We start from the raw sequence: 14739 nt of genomic DNA, 5'->3' as shown, positions 1-14739 counted from the left end.
ACTGCTGTCGACTGCTCTCAACACTGGAGAGTTGCACAGGGCTGCTTTCAAAGCTTGGAAGGCCGCCTCACAGTCATCTGTCCAGTTGACTGGGGTAGCCTCTGCTTGGTGAGGTCAGTCAAGGGCTTTGCAAGGGCGCTATAGTCTTGAACAAACTGCCTATAGTACCCTGCAGTGCCCAAGAAGGACTTCACCTGTTTCTTGGTCCTGGGGGTGGGCCAGGACAAGATTGCGTCCACCTTTTTTGGCTCTGGACTCATGGAACCCCCGCCTACCCGGTGCCCCAGGTAGTGGACCTCGCTCATGCCCATCTGGCACTTTCCCGGCTTGATAGGCCTGCCTGGTGAAGACGCTTGAGCACCTCCTGGAGATGCTGAAAGTGTTCCTCCCAAGTGGAACTGAAGATGGCGATGTCGTCCTAGTACGCCACTGCGTACTCCTCCAGTCCCCGGAGCAGGTGGTTGACGATCCGCTGGAAAGTGGCAGGGGCATTTTTCATGCCGAAGGGCATGACTGTGGACTCGTACAGTCCAAAGGAGGTGATAAAGGCGGATTTCTCCTGCGCCTCAGGGGAATCTGCCAGTATCCCCGACTCAGATCCATGATGGACATGTACCTTGCTTTTGCCAACCGCTCAAGCAGATCCTCGATGCGCAGCATCGGGTGGGCATCAGAGGTTGTGATGGCGTTGAGCCCCCTGTAGTCCACGCAGAACCGGGTGGTTCGATCCTTTTTAGGCACGAGGACTACAGGTGAGGCCCAGGCACTTTTTGACTGTCGAATCACCCCCAACCTTAACATCTCGATCTCTTGGCGCATGACTTGTTGCACCGCCTCAGAGATCTGACAAAGTGATCGCTGTAGTGGGGCGTGATTCCCGATGTCCACCTCTTGAACCGCTAACTGGTGAACACGGCCCGGAAGGGTTCTGTCGTGATCTCAGTGCGGGTTTGACTCGCACACGTGGGGTTAATGTCTGGAACCAGTGCTGATGACTGGCATTTCTGGGGTAAGGGTTGTGATCCCGGTTCAGGCTTACCTGCACACCTGGGGCTATGATTGTGGCCTCTCCCTGGTTCTGGGAGAGGCTTCTTTATAGCCTCAGGACGCTCCCATCCCTGTCAGTTATACTCTTGCCCTTGGCATAGTGTGGTGACCCCTGAGTGTGTTTTTGCTGTGTTCTGGTTGCTTGATAATCTGTGTATGACTCGGTCTGTTCTCTGGATATTGCTTTGGATTCTGCTTGGTACCTTCTATGTCTGTTTGGTTTTGACTGCTGCTTGGCCCTGACTATCCGCTCTGTCTCATCCTTGGTACGTTACAGCTATCTCTGTGTATGAACCCCATTTTGCCTGACTCTGAGTAATTCTGTATAGTGTCTTTCCATCTCACTAAGCAGGACTCTAAGCCCCGCCCCCTTGCAATCACATGACCGTAGGTCCCGTGTCTGCTTGCTAAACTTCAGCATCCACAGGACCGGCACTCTGCTCAAACCAGCTCTGTGGGCTTGGTTGCTGCTGCCACCTCTGGTCCAGCTATAGCAGCGCATGCTGGTCAGCAGCAAGTCACTCCAGGGACTAAGTCCTCCTTTCAGTCCACTGAGCATGCCTGTGGGACGATCTCTCATTGGAGATTGGAGGTCACATGCTCAGGAACTTCTGCTCGAATTGGACCATCAGAAAGGTCAGGAAAGTCCCGGAAGGACGCTGCTACAAAAGGTTCGCATGGCCGCTCAGCCATGCGCTAGTATAGACTGCATTATCAGACTAGGAGTGTTGTTATGCGTGTATGAATGTCTCTGGTGAATGACATATTGGAAACCCCTACCCTTGGTATGCATGTGTTGTGCAGCCTAGCCTGTTAAGCGCCCAGGTTTAGGTGTAGGTAGGACAGAGTCTGAGACAGGCATCAGTGTCCACCGGTGGCTCGGCACGCCACGGTGCACATGCTTGATGCTCCATAGTCAGCATCTATAGTGGCGTCCGCAGGTGAGATGCCGCGCGCTCAGAAGGTCTAGAGGGACTCTGACCCCGTGTCCTTGGGGCAGAGTTCTGTGACCGCTTTCTGTGTGCTCCGTGACCAGGCTCTGTGAGCTAAACAGGCATCGGCATTTTTGTTCTGCGGTAGCGCGGCTCTGTGAGTTAACAGTTCGCTTCTGTTCACACTGGATGATGTTAACCCACGTGTGACCTTTTCTACACCGCTTTATACTTCCACCATTACTAAGCAGCAGTTTACCACCCCTGCACGGTGGACTCCGGGCTGCGACTGCACCTTACTATTATTTTATTATTTGGTGCGTTCCGCCAGCCCTAACATGCGGGGATTTATGTATATCCCACCTTTCAGTTCCACTTTGGAACTCACAGCTCTCCATCACCCCCCCTTACCCTCAGGTCAGTCAGGGAACTACACCTGGGATAATAGTTCGCCGGCCGGCTGTTTCAATGAGGTCTGGCCACCCGGCACGCTGCAGTGAGGGAATTATAAAAATGCTCTGGCCACAGCCACCCAATTAGCTTATAAAATCCCTTCAGTCACTCTCAGCAGTGCCCAGGGCCCAGATCACACTTTGAATCCACCAGCTCCAGAGTTGCTCTGATTAAGTTATAAACTCATAAGAGAGGGGTTCGAATGCAATCCAATTCAGTAGCGAAATTATCTTAAAGGCACGTAAGATCGTTTTTTAGAGCATGAAGACAGACTAATAAGTTTTATAATTTATTCCCAAAAAGGCGGGCAGTGATTTATACAGATAAAAGATGTTCTAAAGTTGAGACATTAGATATGTACAATGCAAATATAAAATAAAAGGGATTAACATAGAGATCAACACTTACAGTTGCTTAGATGGTCTTTAGGCTAACCATGTGGGGAGGCAGGGCCACACGTCTTCCTGCATCTGAGGTCCTTTTGGCATGAAACCTCCAGCTCGAATGCTGAATTTTAGGGGAGGAATACCTTATAGCCTAGGGTCGGTGACATCAGGAAAGGGGCGGTCTGGTGATGTTCCTCCCCCTGCTCTAGGAGTTACAATTATGACTACAAAACTTATAATGACTATATCTCACAGAGGGTACCTCGTATAAACACGCACATGGTATCATTTTCTTTAGCCTATCGGAGGGTATAATTCAAGACCAAACATGCAGTAATTATGTTACACCATTTAGGCGAAATCCATTTCTCGGTTTCTGTGGGTGCTAGAACCATGAAAATTATGGGCCAGAACGCTGGTTCCGTGACCTACGCAGATATGTGATTTTTATATCTCTGTCGCGTATCGTTTTCGCGATCCAGCCTCTTGAATATTACGCATACTTATATACAGACGCATGGTAGGAAACAAAGGGCATTCTTTTCACTTAGCTAATTAACATATCTGTGGAGAGGAGAATGTTTGCACAAGAAGTGTCTGGTGTAGGGTTGCAAGCAGGCACAGACCTGCGGGTGAAAAGAGGAGGGATCGCAGCTATGTGACAGGCAAATTCCCATCTGTAGTGTAATAATCAGGGAACCTTAAGTCATACCTTACAGTATCATTACAGAGGGGTTCGAAGCAAACCCGAATCAGTAGTGTAATTAGCTTATAGGCGCATGAATTCATCACAGAGCATGGAGGCAGAACTAATAAAATTTTATAGTTTATTCCCAAAAGATGGGCAGTGTTTAGAGGCGATAAAAAAGGCTTTACGAAATGAAGCAATAATATATGTACAATACAATTAAAAATAAAGCAGGGTTAAAGAAGAAAACACTCACATGGTACTTAGATCATTTGAGGGAAATCAGGCAGAACCATGCTGGGGGGGAGGAGTCAGATGTCCCAATGCATTTGAGATCCTATTCGCACGGCTTCTCAGGCTAGAATGAATGAAGGTTTAGGGGACAATACCTTATAGCTTTGGGCTAGTGACATCACTGAAGGGGCTGGCTTACCCGGGTCCTCCACTTAGTCTTGAAGTTAGAATCTGGTTGAAAAACTTATAATAACCATAATTCGCAGGGGGTACCTCATACAGAAATGCACATAGTATCATCTTTTCTTTTCTTTCGTCGCGGGAATTAATTCAAGACCAAACACGGACTAATTATTTTACACGGTTCAGGAGAAATCCATTTCTCCGATTCTGTCAGCGCAGGAACTGTAAAAAACATTGGCTAGGAAGGTGGGTCGGCGCCATTCGCAGATATGTAATTTTCATATTTCTGCCGCGGATTGGGTCCAAGATCCGGCCTCTTTAATATTTCCCACACTTATCCCAGCACATGGGCTTTAGACAAAGGAAATTCCACTAGCAGTGTGGAGGAGGGGGGTTGGCACAGTAAAGGGCTGGTGTAGCGTTGCAGCCTGTGAGTGAGCAGAGATCTGCAGGGCTGACAGGCAAAAATCTCCCCTGGGCAGGGGGGATGCGAGGGGGGTCACATCTGCAGCGTGTGGCAGCCATGGATCGTTCTGGTCAGTGTAGTGAATGGAAGATTGTGGAATGTTCCAGAAGAGTCATACAGGATATTTTTTTACATTATCGTTACAGTCCCTATGTTACAGAATAAGTTACAGGCCGCATGGGAGGGACCATACACTGTACACAAGCGGCTAAATGATGTTAATTATATGGTGACCCTAGATGAGCAAGCATAGCATCAGAAAGTATTCCATGTAAATATGTTGAAGGCTCATCATGACAGGGAGGCCTGTGTGTTACCTGTCTGTAGCCTGTCTGAAGAGGGGGAGGCTGATCCATTACTAGATGTGGGGGCTGGGACTCAGTATATGGAGTCCCTGGAGTCAGCAGCGTTTAACCCTGAGCTATCCACAGTCAGAGGTCTGAGCTGATGGGGGTGCTCAGCAAGTTCACAGAAGTCTTCAAAGGGAAGCCTGGAAGGACTCACTTAGCCACTCACCATGTAGACACTGGTACCAATCCCCCAGTAAAGCCTCTTTCACACATCAGATTTTTGCCATCAGTCACAATCCGTCATTTTTTTCTCATATACTTGTATTAGAGACGGATGGCCGTATGTTGCATCCGTTGTTCGACGGATCCCTCGGAAATTCTCTGTCCGTCGGACGGAGACAACGGGCGTATTTTTTGCCTACGTCGAAAAGTCGGACAGCGACGTATCCAGCGCCATCCATCGTTGGCTATAATGGAAGCCTATGGGCACAGGATCCGTCGCTGTCTGTCAGACGGAATCTGGCGACGGATTCCGTTTTTTACAACTGGGAAATTTCTCTTCCTTTAATTTAACCCCTAAAGCTGAGTTTTCGATTCTGGCACATAAAACATTCTCTTTCTCCCCAGAAGCACAAGGGACAAAGTTTAGCTCAAGCTATAACTGCTGTGACGGATCCATCAAAAAAACTGATCCATTGCATCAGTTTTTCACAATCTGCACAGGATCCGTCTTTTTACAACTTTGACGGATTGTGACTGATTGGAAAAAACTGATGTGTGAAAGAGGCCTAACTGTCTGCATACCGGGTGTCAGCAGAGGTGAAGTCACACATGAAGGAACAGGCAGAGGAGATGCTGAACCTGAAGGTAATATAAAAAGCCCAGAGCACCTGGGCCTCGCCTGTGGTAATTGTCCCGAAAAAGGACCGTACTACCCGGTTCTGTGTAGACAATAGAAAATTAAATCTGACTACATGTGAGGTCTACCCCATGCCGAGGATAGATAAGCTGTTAGAGCACCTAGCTAATGCATTGTACCTCACTATCATGGACTTAAGTAGGGGATATTGGCAGATACCCCTGACCAAAGAAGCTCAGGAGAGGTCTGCCTTTAGAACGCCATTCGGGCTGTTTAAGTTTCTAGTGATGCCATTTGGTATGAAAAATGCCCCTGCCACCTTCCACAGGTTGGTTAATCACTTATTGGAAGGATTTGATGACTTTGCCGATTCTTATCTTGATGATATAGCCATTTTCAGTAATTTTTTTGGGAGGCACACCTTGTACATCTTTCTCAGGTGTTGCAAAGGCTTAGCACTGCAGATCTTACTGTTAAGCCGGGGAAGTGTCAGTTAGCCATGCGTGAAGTACAATACCTCACACACCGAGTGGGGGGAGGCCTGCAAATACCTGAGCCAGGGAAGGTAGGAGCCACTACAGCCTGGCCCACCCCATGAAGCAGGTACTGTCCTTCCTGGGTACGGCTGACTACTATAGGAGGTTTGTACCAAACTACAGCGCTCTGGCCAAGCCGTTAACTGATCTGACCAGGAGGAAGCTTCGCCAAATTGTTTCCTGGACTCCTCAGTGTGAGGAATCATTTTCTGCCCTAAAGTCAGCATTGGTTAGCTCACCTGACCTTCAGGCCCCAGCTTTCACTCGCAGGTTTGTAGTGCAGACAAACGCCAGCACCTATGAGCTAGGTGTGGTTCTCAGCCAGGTGAACCAGCAAGGTGAGGAACACCCAATTCTCTAAGCAGGAAACTTCTACCCAGAGAGGTGGCTTATGCCACCATTGAAAAGGAATGTTTGGCAATTGTGTGGGCTCTGCAGAAACTGCAACCTATCTCTATGGGCGCAACTTCACTGTGATAACAGATCATAACCCATTGAGTTGGCTCAACAGAGTAGTTGGGGACAACAGGAAATTGCTTAGATGGAGCCTGATATTACAGCAATATGATTTCACAATTCAACATAAGAAAGGAGTCGATATGGCAATGCTGATGGCCTATCTCGCCAAGGTGGAGCGGAACCAGATACTTGCTCGGGAGCTGATCTGTAAGTTAACCCCCATGCACGTTCATAATGAGGGAGGTGTAGTGAAATATGTATGCATGTATGACCAGCAGTAAAGTAACATCTGTCCTTAGACTGCAGCTGTCCACACAGGTCATGACCTCATGTTATCCTGAGAAAGCAGTCTCCTGTCTCCAATCTCACCAGGGAGCTTTACTGAGAACCACAAAGTGGTAACATTTCACACTTTCCAGCTCTTTTGATGGAGAGACGCAAATTGCAGCCTGACACGATCTATCTATGAGAAAGGTCACACAAATAATGTTCAAAGAAAATGATGTATTCATTGTAAAATAACCATGGTCCAGTCACAAACCAAGGATTAGAATATTAACATGAGAGGCTGGCCTAGAAATCTGATCTTCAAGTTAATCTATAAATTAGGCCTACACACAAAGAAAAAGGGTTCACAGTGAGGGGCAGCCTAGCTGATGTGCTCCATTTCATATTCCCCCCTTCCTCAGGGACAGAATACCAGACTGAAAAGTTTGATATTTCTGTAAGTTTTCTCCCTTTTATTTTATCACTGTTTTTGCATATTTGTATTTCACTTTTTATTTCCATTTTTATATCCTTTTATTGTAAGCACTGTACTTTGTAAATTAAAGCTTAAAAACTTTAATAAGTCTGAACGTTGTTGCTCTAAAGAATCCATAGCCTTAGAGTGTGTGCTCCTGGTGATTGGCACATAGTAGTAGTAGTACATCCGGGATTCATCGCCCGTGTGTTCGGTGAGTGGTGGCAGCGTGTATGAGTGGGGTGCATGGTCTGTGTCGGGGTGTGATTTATGCTCCCACTGCAGCATAGAACAGAGGTTGAATGCTGGACTGCATGAGAGGAGATAGATTAACCCTTGCAGGCGCAAACACAAGTCACGAGCTAAGAAGCGGGTACGTGACATATTGGTGCCAGCAGTGGGATATACGAATATATCCTACTTGGTAATTCGTGATAAATTGGTGGCAGCGGTGGGATATACGAATATAGCCTCCCTGGTAATATGTGACAGACCTCATTCCTCTGGCATGTCTTAAGACTCAAAAGAGTAATGCTAGGTTTACATTTGCGGTTGAGTCCGCAGCGTTTTGTCCGCAATCATGAACGCATGCAAAAACGTATAAAAACGCAGTGGTTTTTTAGCCGCATCATCTTATGCAAGACGTCAAAAAAACGCATTGTTTTGCGTTTGCATGCGTTTTTGCACGCGTTTGCGGTTTTTTTATGCGCATGCTTCCCATAGTGAAAAATTTTTCCAGGAGATTTTCTGGGACACAAGCAACGCCCTATGGGCGTGTCTCATGGAATTTCGTTATATAGACCCTTGTAGAGCTGAAATCATCAGATTTTGCTCCTGTATCCTGCGTCAAGATGAATATTCGCAAGGAGTTTCTATTTTAAACTGGATTTGGATATGAACTGGTTTCTTGCCTTTGCCTGTGCTTGTGAGCAAGAACAGAAAAGACAAAGACGGAGAAGACGTCGTCGGCGCTTTTGGCGACACCCCATTCTTGAAGTCCAGGAGAGCCGTGGAGCCTACCTGTGATGAGCGTCAGCTTACGCTGAGTCGTTTTCCTTTTTAGAGTGGTCCCTCTGGGCTGTGGCACCCACCCACCTAGGGCGAGCTGACCTAGTGAGAACCCACCCCCTATACAGGGAGTGTCAGGGGCAAGACCAAGGGGGTGAGCCACCACAACAGCTGGACCAGACAGCTGGCTCAGGGAGACACTATTGAGTAATACAAATGGAGATTCAGTGGCGCTTGTGTATGAGTGTAATTCCAGCAGCAAACACTAAGACACCTGTCACAAGGGTGTCAAAGACATAAGGTAAAATAACTAATAATATTAGTGTGCACTTGGAACACTCAAAGAAGAGGGAAATCTAAATTGGGTGGTTATAGAAAAAAAAAAAAACCTCTTATAAGTGCTCTTTATGTAGCTGGATAATAGCGAGAAAATAACAATTAATAATAGTCAATTGTAAGACCTCAGAAGAAGTGCTTAAGGGAAAAAGAATATATATAGATGCTGGTGGCAATCTTAGTTCCAACCTGAACAATCACAAACTAAAAAGGCATGAGTGAGGGTAAAAACCTGAAATCACTGAACAGGTTATATACTGCAGGGTAATTCTCCCTGATAGTAGCTTAAAAAAAAAGTCAAAGTCAAATTGCAGCCTGTGAACGGCTGTGCAGAGTAGCCGCAATAGTAAATGCACAAGTCAGAGAGCGGTACCTGTAAAGATAATGCGATGCGAAGTCCTCACTCCAGTAAGCGGTGCAGGTTAAAATAGCGCTTTTTGCTCCAGCGCTTGGAAAAAGAGGGGGGGGTTTGTACACGGGTATAGACGAGTTACAGGGGCTGCCCCGGCCGGTGGCAGCCTCCTGTCAGTGTACCTCCAGCTGTGCAGCAGACGTGAGCGGCCTCTCGTGCTCCCGGCGTCTGTGAGCTGCTCCAGGTATACAGGACCTTCGTGATGTGAGTCAACACATGACCACGTCGGTTTCACTTGCTGGTGGTTGCGACGGGGACCAATGGACTTTCCAACATGTTTCAAAGACTGTGTTCTTCCTCAGGGATGGTCCCCTCCGCCACAGGAGGATTATTTAAGCAGTCCCGCCGCTTAGGAAAGTTTAACCCAATTAACTTAATAGAAGCCAAAAAGTTTGATTTCACTATTTAACCCCTTCGGTATTAGGGTGTCCAATGCAAATATCCAGCGGCTATCAGCACGCGACATTAGCTTTATATGGTTGCCTTTACGCACTTGTGGCTTAACATGTTCAATTCCTGTGAAGATAAGGTTATTCACAGAGCCTCCATGACATTCTGAAAAATGTTTAGAGAGGGGATGACCCAGAAATTTTTTCTTTATATTTCTTATATGTTCCTTAATCCTTATCTGCAGGGATCTTTTCGTGTGTCCTACATATACCTTCTGGCATGGACATTTGATGGTATATATGACACTCTCCGTTTTACAAGTAATAAAATCTGATATTTCCAATTTATTAGAATTATTGCTCCCCATAGCCCATTGTTGTTTAGGGCTCATAGTTTGTTGGCAAGCCCTGCATTTTTTGCAGGGAAAAAAACCTTTCAAATTGCCTATAAAAGATGGAGTAGGTGCATTAAGATGGTTATTTAATACAGTGGGGGCAATCATACTACCAATATTACGGGCTTTTCTGTAAACGAACTTTGGACCTGGTGGAATTGAGCATCCTATAATTTTATCCTCTTTCAAAATGTCCCAATGTTTTTTGACAATTCTAGTCAAAATATGACAGTTTGAGTTGTATTCGGTTATAATAGGGATAAAATCATCAAAGGGAGTATTTTTCTTATTAATATTGTTTATCCTTCTCAGAGTAGCACTAGGTTTATTTCTAGCTGTTATATTTGCTTCCTCCAGAAGTGAGTTGTTGTAGCCTTTCTCCAGAAATTGATGAGTTAGCGCAGATGCTTCGGAATCATAATCCTGAATTTTAGAGCAATTCCTGCGAATTCTGATGTACTGACTCTTAGGTACATTTAATAGCCAATTAGGTAAATGGCAGCTGTCTATTGGGATGTAGCTGTTTGCATCTGTAGGCTTATGGAAGACACGGGTTTGAATGGAGTTATCCTTAATAAAAATACTTAGATCTAAAAAATTATTACTGCTGGTACTGGTGGTAGAGGTAAAGTTTAAAAAATATTCATTTTTATTAATATCCGCTAAAAACAAATCTAATGATTCTCGGCCACCAGACCAAATAAAAACAACGTCGTCAATGAAGCGTTTCCAAAGTACCAGGCCCGCACGTAGCTCCCCGGAAGGGTAAATTGTGTCCTCCTCCCATTTTCCCACATACAAATTGGCGTAACTTGGCGCGAACCTGGTACCCATCGCGGTCCCCCATTGCTGGGTGTAGTAGTCCGCCAAATATTTAAAATAGTTGTGGGTTAAAGTAAATTGCATACATTCATGTAAAAATTCAGCCTGTATGTCCGGAACTATTCCATGTTTCTTTAAAAAATAGGTGGCGGCATAACAGCCTTTTTCATGTTGGATCACCGTATACAGAGAAGTGATGTCTAGTGAACCTAAAATATAATGATCCTGCCATCCTACCTCCCCCAGCAGTTGCAATACATGGGTGCTATCCCTAAGATAGGCTGGCAGTAGGGGAACTAATTTCTGGAGGTGGCAGTCAACATACTTTGATAGGTTAGCCATTAGGCACTGTATACCCGAGATAATAGGGCGGCCGGGGGGATTAATCAAACTTTTATGAACTTTCGGTAAGTAATAAAACATAGCGATCCTAGGAAAAGGGGTGTTAATAAAATCAAATTCTTTTTTGTTTAAAATACCCAACTGAAATGCCCCCATTGTAAGGAGTTTTAGTTCTCCTATGAATATATCAGTAGGATCTCTCTCTAATTTCTTATATGTCTGTGTATCACTCAATAATCTCATAGTCTCTCTATGATAATTCTCTTGATCCAATAAAACAATACCACCCCCCTTATCAGCTGGACGTATTATACTGCAGGGTAATTCTCCCTGAATAGTAGCTTAAAAAAAAAAGTCAAAGTCAAATTGCAGCCTGTGAACGGCTGTGCAGAGTAGCCGCAATAGTAAATGCACAAGTCAGAGAGCGGTACCTGTAAAGATAATGCGATGTGAAGTCCTCACTCCAGTAAGCGGTGCAGGTTAAAATAGCGCTTTTTGCTCCAGCGCTTGGAAAAAGAGGGGGGGGGTTTGTACACAGGGGTATAGACGAGTTACATGGCTCTGCTCCCATCCTGTATACATGTCTCCCCTGTCCCATCCTGTATACATGGCTCTGCTCCCACTCTCCCATCCTTTATACATGGCTCTGCTTCCACTCTCCCATCCTGTATACTTGGCTCTGCTCCCACTCTCCCATCCTGTATACATGGCTCTGCTCCCACTCTCCCATCCTGTATACATGGCTCTGCTCCCCCACTCTCCCATCCTGTATACATGGCTCTGCTCCCACTCTCCCATCCTGTATACATGGCTCTGCTCCCACTCTCCCATCCTGTATACATGGCTCCACTCCCACTCTCCCACCCTGTATACATGGCTCTGCTCCCACTCTTCCATCCTGTATACATAGCTCCCCTGTCCTATCCTGTATACATGGCTCCGCTCCCACTCTCCCATCCTGTATACATGGCTCTGCTCCCACTCTCCCATCCTGTATACATGGCTCTGCTCCCACTCTCCCATCCTGTATACATGGCTCTGCTCCCACTCTCCCATCCTGTTGTATACATGGCTCCCCTGTCCCATCCTGTATACATGTCTCTGCTTCCACTCTCCCATCCTGTATACATGGCTCTTCTCCCACTCTCCCATCCTGTATACATGGCTCTGCTCCCACTCTCCCATCCTGTATACATGGCTCTGCTCCCACTCTCCCATCCTGTATACATGGCTCTGTTTCCACTCTCCCATCCTGTATACATGGCTCTGCTCCCACTCTCCCATCCTGTATACATGGCTCTGCTCCCACTCTCCCATCCTGTATACATGGCTCTGCTTCCACTCTCCCATCCTGTATACATGGCTCTGCTCCCACTCTCCCATCCTGTTTACATGGCTCCCCTGTCCCATCCTGTATACATGTCTCTGCTTCCACACTCCTATCCTGTATACATGGCTCTTCTCCCACTCTCCCATCCTGTATACATGGCTCTGCTTCCACCCTCCTATCCTGTATACATGGCTCTGCTCCCACTCTCCCATCCTGTATACATGGCTCTGCTTCCACTCTCCCATCCTGTATACATGGCTCTGCTCCCACTCTCCCATCCTGTATACATGGCTCTGCTTCCACCCTCCTATCCTGTATACATGGCTCTGCTCCCACTCTCCCATCCTGTATACATGGCTCTGCTCCCACTCTCCCATCCTGTATACATGGCTCTGCTCCCACTCTCCCATCCTGTATACATGGCTCTGCTTCCACTCTCCCATCCTGTATACATGGCTCTGCTCCCACTCTCCCATCCTGTTTACATGGCTCCCCTGTCCCATCCTGTATACATGTCTCTGCTTCCACACTCCTATCCTGTATACATGGCTCTTCTCCCACTCTCCCATCCTGTATACATGGCTCTGCTTCCACCCTCCTATCCTGTATACATGGCTCTGCTCCCACTCTCCCATCCTGTATACATGGCTCTGCTTCCACTCTCCCATCTTGTATACATGGCTCTGCTCCCACTCTCCCATCCTGTATACATGGCTCTGTTCCCACTCTCCCATCCTGTATACATGGCTCCGCTCCCACTCTCCCATCCTGTATACATGGCTCCGCTCCCACTTTCCCATCCTGTATATATGGCTCCGCTTCCACTCTCCCACCCTGTATACATGGCTCTGCTCCCACTCACCCATCCTGTATACATGGCTCTGCTCCCACTCTCCCATCATGTATACATGGCTCTGCTCCCACTCTCCCATCCTGTTTACATGGCTCTGCTCCCACTCTCCCATTCTGTATACATGGCTCTGCTCCCACTCTCCCACCCTGTATACATGGCCCTGCTCCCACTCTCCCATCCTGTATACATGTCTCTGCTTCCACTCACCCATCCTGTATACATCGCTCCGCTCCCACTCTCCCATCATGTATACATGGCTCTGCTTCCACTCTCCCATCATGTATACATGGCTCTGCTCCCACTCTCCGATCCTGTATACATGGCTCCGCTCCCACTCTCCGATCCTGTATACATGGCTCTGCTCCCACTCTCCCACCCTGTATACATGGCCCTGCTCCCACTCTCCCATCCTGTATACATGTCTCTGCTTCCACTCACCCATCCTGTATACATCGCTCCGCTCCCACTCTCCCATCATGTATACATGGCTCCGCTCCCACTCTCCCATCATGTATACATGGCTCTGTTCCCACTCTCCGATCCTGTATACATGGCTCCGCTCCCACTCTCCCATCCTGTATACATGGCTCCGCTCCCACTTTCCCATCCTGTATATATGGCTCTGCTCCCCCCCTCTCCCATCCTGTATACATGGCTCTGCTTCCACTCTCCCATCCGGTATACATGGCTCTGTTCCCACTCTCCCATCCTGTATACATGTCTCTGCTCCCACTCTCCCATCCTGTATACATGGCTCCGCTCCCACTTTCCCATCCTGTATATATGGCTCTGCTCCCACTCTCCCATCCTGTATACATGTCTCTGCTCCCACTCTCCCATCATGTATACATGGATCAGCTCCCACTCTCCCACCCTGTATACATGGCTCTGCTCCCACTCTCCCACCCTGTATACATGGCTCCGCTTCCACTCTCCCATCCTGTATACATGGCTCCGCTCCCACTTTCCCATCCTGTATACATGGCTCTGCTCCCACTCTCCCACCCTGTATACATGGCTCTGCTCCCCCCTCTCCCATCCTGTATACATGGCTCTGCTCCCACTCTCCCATCATGTATACATGGCTCTGCTTCCACTCTCCCATCCTGTATACATGGCTCTGCTCCCACTCTCCCATCATGTATACATGGCTCTGCTTCCACTCTCCCATCCTGTATACATGGCTCTGTTCCCACTCTCCCATTCTGTATACATGGCTCTGCTCCCACTCTCCCATCCTGTATACATGGCTCTGCTCCCACTCTCCCATCCTGTATACATGGCTCTGTTTCCACTCTCCCATCCTGTATACATGGCTCTGCTCCCACTCTCCCATCCTGTATACATGGCTCTGCTCCCACTCTCCCATCCTGTATACATGGCTCTGCTCCCACTCTCCCATCCTGTATACATGGCTCTGTTTCCACTCTCCCATCCTGTATACATGGCTCTGCTCCCACTCTCCCATCCTGTATACATGGCTCTGTTTCCACTCTCCCATCCTGTATACATGCCTTTGCTTCCACTCTCCCATCCTGTATACATGGCTCTGCTTCCACTCTCCCATCCTGTATACA

The sequence above is a fragment of the Dendrobates tinctorius genome, unplaced genomic scaffold, assembly GCF_039654945.1.
Source record: "Dendrobates tinctorius isolate UK_male_01 unplaced genomic scaffold, ASM3965494v1 ptg000548l, whole genome shotgun sequence".
NCBI classification, from domain to species: Eukaryota; Metazoa; Chordata; class Amphibia; order Anura; family Dendrobatidae; genus Dendrobates; species Dendrobates tinctorius.
The sequence above is the reverse complement of the archived record's forward strand: the minus strand, read 5'-3'. Positions refer to the sequence as shown.